Consider the following 7,698-nt stretch of genomic DNA (forward strand, 5'->3'; position numbering starts at 1 on the left):
TACCTGGTAGCTCAGGCCAGACACCTAGGAGCCATCCTGGATTTCTTCCTCTTTCTCATTCACATAGAATGAGCCACAGTCACAGTCAGAATTCTGCTTCCAATATACACCTCAATAGTTCTTGAATTGTTTCGTTTTTCTCTACTCCCATGGCCAACTAGCACTTACTTTAAATCATTGCATTCTCGTGTGACCTGTTGCAACAGTTCCTGTTCATTCCACCCATATCCACTGTTGCCACTGTCCAAGCTGTTATCCACATTGCAACTATAGTGACCTTTTGAAAAGCAAATATCTTATGTCACCCCATGCTCAAAACCAGTTAATGGTTCTCCATAACCCTTAGGATTAAATCCCGAATCCTTAACACGATTTACAAAGCCCTGCAGACTTTACTCTTTAATAACTTTAATCAGTTAGGACACCTTTGACAGCGGGGAGTAAAAACTCAACTGAAAGTGCCTTCGTTGATAAGGATATTTATTATCAAATATAGTAAATTAGTCTGGAAGCAAGCGGTTCCAGAGGTAGCTCAGCAGCTCATGATGCCCTCCAGGCCCCAGCCCCTTGCCATCCCCAGAGTGCATCCCACAGTAATGTCTTCCTCCAGGCAAAAGATGGCAGGAACTACTGCAATAATCACATTTCCACACAAAAATATCCAAAAGCAGAAAGGAAAGATAAGGTTCCTCTCCCTAGCTCTCTCTCCCTTTAAGTAAAGTGAAAATGTTTCCTAGGGGCCTCCTTCCGCCAACTTTCCCTCACATTTCGTTAGTCGAAATTGGGCTCCATGACCATTCTTAAACAGTAATTAGCTAAAGACAGGGAGGGTGCTCTGACTGGCGTAAACTCATAATTTATCCCATAGGTCTTGGCCCTTCGGTTATCTGAACAATATAATTTGGGGTTCTTTTACCAAGAAAGAAGAGGATAAGGCAATTTGATAGGTGAACAATAGGGTCTCCCCAAATGACCATTTTGGGCTCCATCTGCTATCACTGTCCCCCTTACCCTGCATGGTTCCAAATTTCTCCGCTACTTTCAGTTCTTTGAGTATACTGAGTCCTTGCTATTTTCAGGGTCTTTATACTTGTTTTGTTTCATTTTGCTTTGCTTTGCCTGAATACTTCCATCAACATCCACCACTCTCAACTTCCTTCAGATCTTAGTTGGTGACATTCATCTCATACTATCTCCTTGATTCTTTCAGAGTCTGCTCTATTTGCCCTTCAATTAATCCTGCTTGTGGCTACTCCAAAAGTTAGAGATAATGCAAGTAAAGTACCTGGCATGTAGGAGGTGATATATATATTTATGTATGTAACTCAATACTAATCTCATAAGGTAGACATTGTTCTCGTTTCATAGTCTCAGTAAATTTAACCTAGGAAAAGGTCACATAGCCAATAAATGGCAAAACTGTGTTTTAATTCTAAATCTTTTATTTTGAAATCCATGTGCTTTTCACAAAGACACCTGTAAAGAGCTGAGAAGTACTAAGAATCTTAGAAAAAATAAGACAAAATTAAATAAAATAATGCAGGAAAATGGGACTTGGGGGAGTAGATAACAATTAAGCATCTGATATTATTTATAGGGCTCTTCATAAACTTATAAAGGTGGCAATAATGAAGAAGATGATGATTGTGGTGTCACCCAGAGAATACATTTACAATCCAGACTGTGGGCCCAGAAGGACATCAGAAATAAAGATTAACCCTGACCAGCAAGGCTTAGTGGGTTGGGCATCATCCCATAAAGAGAAAGGTCACTGGTTCAATTCCCGGTCAGGGCACATATCTGGGTTGCATCAGAATGGCCTAATTTTAAAGTATTTGAATTATGTGAGCCAGGAGTGAGCTATGGAGGCTGAATTTTTAACAGTCCCCTAGCTTGTTCTGATGCAGGCAGGGGTCAATGGACAATTCTTTGAGAAATACGGTTCCACCTGGTAGGCAAGCCAACAGCAGATCCTCCAGGTTCCTTTGACAACAGCAGAGACGTCAGGTGCCAGGAGAGTTACTTAACATTCATTTCTAATGTAATCTGTCCTCAACCTTGAGCATGCTTTCTCTTAAAAAAATTACTTATTTATTTTTACAGAGAGGGGAAGGAAGGGAGAAAAAGAGGGAGAAAAACATCAATGTGAGAGAGAAACATGGATCAGTTGCCTCTCATACAAGTTGTGACTGGACTGAACCTGCAACCCAGGCATGTAACCTGACCACGAATTGAACCTGCTACCTTTCACTCTGTGTGATGACTCTAAGTGATTGAGCCACACTGGTCAGGGCTATGCCTTCTCATACCGCATGACACTACACTGGTGAATGCCCTAGTAGCAAAACATAAATATTTCTGAATTTACAAAGACAATTTTTAAAATACTCATCTATAAACCTCTTGAGAGTAATATTCATAGTATTCTAAAGAAACATAAACCTCCTAGGTGTGATCTTGAATAGTCTTTAGCACTCCTTCACAATCTCAACTGTTATTTGATGAAAAAATGAGGCACTATTCTCTTCTTAAAGGGAGAAGGACACCATCACAAATGAGGGACGTCATCACTGTTCTGATGAAAGCGAAACTTAGGAGTGAGTTCATCTGGGTCAGCCAGTCGAGGACCTGGATCTTCTGCTCTGGTTTCAGCATAACTGGGTTTTCAAACTTGAGTAGTGTCCTCAGTTTTCCTGTTAGCCAGTCTCACTGCTGTTTGTTGCTAGATTCCCAGATAGCATGTCAGGGGCAGCTATCCCCATGCCATTGCAATCATTGCAGTTTACTGCAACTACGGACAGTCACATTATAGTATGTCCTCAAAGCATGCTGTCTCGCTCGAGGATAACTCAGTGGGCAGCACAGCTGGGTAATCTTTGAACCAAATCCACATTTGAGATGTTCTATTTCAGTTAACATGAAACCTTGGCATGCTCAGAATGGGAAAGGATCACAGAGGCATCTGACCCAGTTCTCTCACTTTGCAGACAAATAAACTGCTTCCCAATGAGTTGAGAGCATTCATATTGCCTCCCTCAAAATTTCAAATGGACACATTTGGAAGAAAAATTAAGTCATTTAGTACTTGGAAAGCACTGGTCTATCTATAAGAGATATCTATTTGAGGAGGTAAAATCATAAATGATGAAAAGGTAAGTAACAATAAATGATTTATATAGTAGTTTAAAACAAAATTAGAGTAATATAACAAAGTAATCCAAGATTAACAGCATACAAATATAAGATCTTTTTGTAATTTTGCACAACAATTATATAGTTTTCCATTGGACATTATTTTATGACCTACACAACTGAATTCTTTTAATTACAGAAGAATGTTAGTGCTTTAGGCTTTAATTACAAGAATGTAATTATTTTCTGTGCTACTTTATAAGCAAATAATATAGATAATATTACAAATAATAATATATCCTTGGATTAAGGCAGATGTAAACTTCATTATTTCCATTTTACAAATGGGAAACTCAAGCATAAAAATAGGCCTCACACACCATTAATTTCTAGCCTATGCCCTCACAGTTTGAAATGTAGGTCAGTTGAAAAATAGACATAAAGAAATTATGGTAGAGGTTAAATTCCAATGATTTGGAATGCCAACAACTAGTATATGGATTCTATGCATAAATTTCTGGGAAGATCAGTGCTGAGAGTTATTCTTCTGTGCCTCAGACTAAGAGAGTAATTTCTCCTCCTAAAAAATAGCATAGCAGTAAGGGTTGCGGGTGTCATTTTTCGAAAGCATATCAAAATCCATATCAGCAGAACCAGGTGAAAGAGCTGCGGTGATTTCAGATGGTGAAATCAGCAACTGTCTTTAAGAAAGTGCTTGAGAACAAACATCTTGTGTGTTGTTTTTGTTCCTCTTCCTTGCCCCCACTCTCCTCCCTATTTATATTTGCTCTTTTGGTCCTTTGTATAAACAAACAAGAAAAGTGGGACAGGGCATGGAGTCATGGTCCACGTAGGAATTAGGAGCCACCAACAGAAGAAGGTACACACTCCTGGGTCAGAGGGGATGATGACACGCTGTGCGGCCGCTCGGCAGATGCCGCGCTAGGTGTACAAAGTCCCCTCACAACTGCTGCCCAGCCAGGTTAGGTGGTGTGATGGCTGGATGGGGTCACTCTCTGATCCTTTGTAATTGGCAACAGATGTTAAAGGGAGAGATGTTATGGATCAACGGACACTGGAATTAAGTTTATTAATTTTAAGACTTCAACTGGGATTATTAAAAGTATAGCATTTCTCCAACTTTAGTGTAGTATACCAAAACAATATGTCATCACTGGCGATAAAAATGTATTAAAAGCACACCATTCAATATATATAAAAATCATAAAAAGAGAATTAATTTCAATCCACAAATTGTTCTTCAAGGCACGGGACAATTTTCTCTAGCCTGTTAAGAACATGTCACAATGCGGGGTCAGGGGCGGGGGTTGTCCCATAAGATTTTATTTATTTATTTTTAGAAAGAGGGGAAGGGAGGGAGAAAGAGACATATCAATGTGAGAGAATGATTGAGTGTGCCTGGAGGACTGAACCCAGGCATATACCCTGTCTGGGAATTGAACCGGTGGCCCTTTGCTTTGTGGAACAACACCCAACCAACTGAGCCACACACTGGTCAGGGCACCACAGTTGTTTTTTAGTGTATGTATATAGCACTAATAACTTGTATTGGCCTATTTTCTTTTTCTTTTGATTCCATTATAAAACTAACTTCCCTTCCAATATATTAAACTGGTTCTATTAAAATGCCAAATGTGGGTGAGGTGAACAACTCCATGATCAGATACACATAAATATAGTCTGTCAAATTTGAAGGTATTAATTTTTTTAAACATGAGCCTAATCAAAGATGTTTGTACTTGAAAACTAAGCAGCTCTAAATTTACTTAGATTTAACCATTGTTTATATTTATAATTGCTATTTTTATTTCCTTATATTTGCAATTAAATATTGAATTATATTTATTAATACTTGTAAGTATTCTTTGTATTTATAATTATAACTATTTATATTTATAATTGCTAGGCATAATATATAAACTAACAAACTCAAAAAAGACTTAACAACAACACTACTTTATTAAATTTGTTTCAGGGAATTGCCAAATGAGAATGAATACTCAAAAGATTGGTCAAAGGATGAAATTATTAATAATGACTTGTAGATAGCAGGAATACAAAGGACAAGCAGTCTTTAAATCAAACAATTTTTATGTTACAGTAAAACAAAATTAACATTAACTGTGGGTTAACTCTACTCCAAACATAAAACTTGCGGGAATAAAAACTGAACAAAAATTTTAAAGCAAATCACAGTGCTCCTGGCACGTACAAGGCCTAACATAGAAGTGATGACTTTTCTATGGCATAGTGGTGCTCTCTTTCTAGCTTGTCTCTGTGTTCAAGTGAATATAGAAAAATCAGGTGAATCTAAGTCAGCAGTTGCAAAGGTAAAGAGAAGAATTGTTTCTTGCACTTTCAGGCTCCTGAGAGTTCTCCTTCAGGAAACAGTGGAAAAATCAATGCCAGATGGCTCTCCAAGAGATGCTGCTAATGGTTCTGCTATTGTCAAATCCCCTGTAGAAAAAAATTTCTTCACAGTTAATCAATACTGCGATGCAAGGGCTGTAGAGCCTTTATAGCTCATGAACCATTGACCTCCACGGTTGGAGGAAGCCGCCTAGCTCAGTCTCACCCACAGGCCCAGCAACGAGCATTTCTCACGGTACCAATGATTTATGACTTGATTTACACAAAGCAGTGGACATTTTCCCTCCTGTTCCACTTGTTATTTGTGTTGAAATGGTATTTTTGCCAGTTTAAGAAAATTCATAAATAACATTAGCTTCCACTGACAAGGCACTTACTAGGTGCCAATAAAGTGTAAAGTGCATTACATGTTATCAACTCATATTCGTCCTAAACTCTGGGACTGGCATTATCATCCCACTTTGAAGTTAAACAATTGGCACTAGGCCGTGCAGCATCTAGGTGGTGGAGCTGTATGACACCAGTTTCAGTTTCTACCGGCTGCACCCTGTATTCTGTTCTAAAATTACAAAATTGAAAAGAAAATCTTTACAAATAGCCACCTAACCCTGGTAAAACTGCTTTTATTTTTGTGTATTCCCCTTCATTGTTGTTGTTCATAGCAATATTGCTGGAAAGTTCTTTTCTGTTTATTGTTCTCCCCACCCACTCTGTCTTTTCAGTTCTGCAAGAGTAACCACTCTCCTGGATGTGACCTTTTACCGAGTACACCTCCCCCACCTACCAGCCACTGTTTATTTGTTCAAGGGTGGCTACCTGACCCAAGCTGGGCTGGGATTTTGGAAATCCAGACAGAGAGTTTTCAAAAGATAGAGGAGAGAAAGGGAGGGAGGAAGAGAAAATGAATCAGTTTCTCTCGACATTAGCTGTAGCATGCAAAATTCAGAACCTGTCTGTAGCTGTGTTCTTTATAGTGCACTGCTGAGTAGAGACAGCCTTTTGGCAGTGAGAAAAAGGAAAAAGCACCAGAGTGATGCGGAGAACGAGGGCCCTTGGGTTCTCTACAGTGCTTCAGCCTCTGGTTTATCCCTGAGCCCTAGCTGGGACTTTGTCCTTGGATTCTGTGAAAAGTCCCAATTTTCTAAAGAGTTCTCTCTCTTTTGCGTAAGATAGCTAAAGTTGGCTCTTGTCACTTGTAACCAGAAGAATCTGAACTAATAATTTATAAAAAATTTATAAATGCTGCAAGCATTTTTTCAACTGTCTCACAAGAACATTGACAGGTCTAGAGGGGAGGTGGAGTGACTCAAGACTGGAGATGCCCCTGCCGTCAGCTGCTCCCAGACAATCACACTGTTTAACCTAACTGTCAGGAGACTCACTGGCTCACGCAGCTACAATTCCAGAGGAAGTGCAGGCTTCTGGGCTGACTTCATCCAGGGGCGCCCACAGCATTTCCCACTATCTTGCTTTCTCCATGGCCACCGCCTTCTTAGGGAAGAGGTAAGATAACTGCCACCTATGAGTTCAAGGTTAACTTTCCTAGTATCCCCAATGCATTTTCGTAGTCCTTAATTCTTGCAACAATTCCTGTGGCCAGGACCATGTCAGGTATTGAGGTGAGGCCTGAGTTCTTGAACTAATATCTAGAAATCAGGATGGAGATTCATCAGGGTCACATTCCTGAAGAACACAACTGCTTACTCAGGGTGAGGGGTGGGGCAGCTCCTGGAGCCTGCTCTTGTCCTTCCCTTTGAGCTTGCTAGCATCTTTACACATGCCTCCTCCTCCTCCCGGCTGAGAAGCAGTGGCTACAGGATGAACAGTGCTGCTGTGGAGCCAGACTGCCTGAGATTTTTCAGATTCTTGATTTTCCTGTGAGTCTTCTTGTCCTCAGCAGCAGCTACCCCTGTCACATGCTTTGTTTAAAGAAGGCACTGGAGTCTTTGTCTGCACCTCCATACTGATGACCGCCCCTTCTGGGACAGCCAGGAAGGCCAGGAATAAGCCACAGAGTTCTTGCAGGAGGTGATCCTCTTAGCCATAGGCAGCTGAGCCAAATGTTAATCTGGGATGCGTCTGCTTCTGTAGCAACTTGATATTTTTCTTGGCCTTTTATTTCTCAGCAGTGGCACTGAATTTGAAGATGGTTGGTACATAGTAAGTACTATGCAA

Source organism: Phyllostomus discolor, chromosome 9, assembly GCF_004126475.2.
Source record: "Phyllostomus discolor isolate MPI-MPIP mPhyDis1 chromosome 9, mPhyDis1.pri.v3, whole genome shotgun sequence".
Taxonomy (NCBI): domain Eukaryota; kingdom Metazoa; phylum Chordata; class Mammalia; order Chiroptera; family Phyllostomidae; genus Phyllostomus; species Phyllostomus discolor.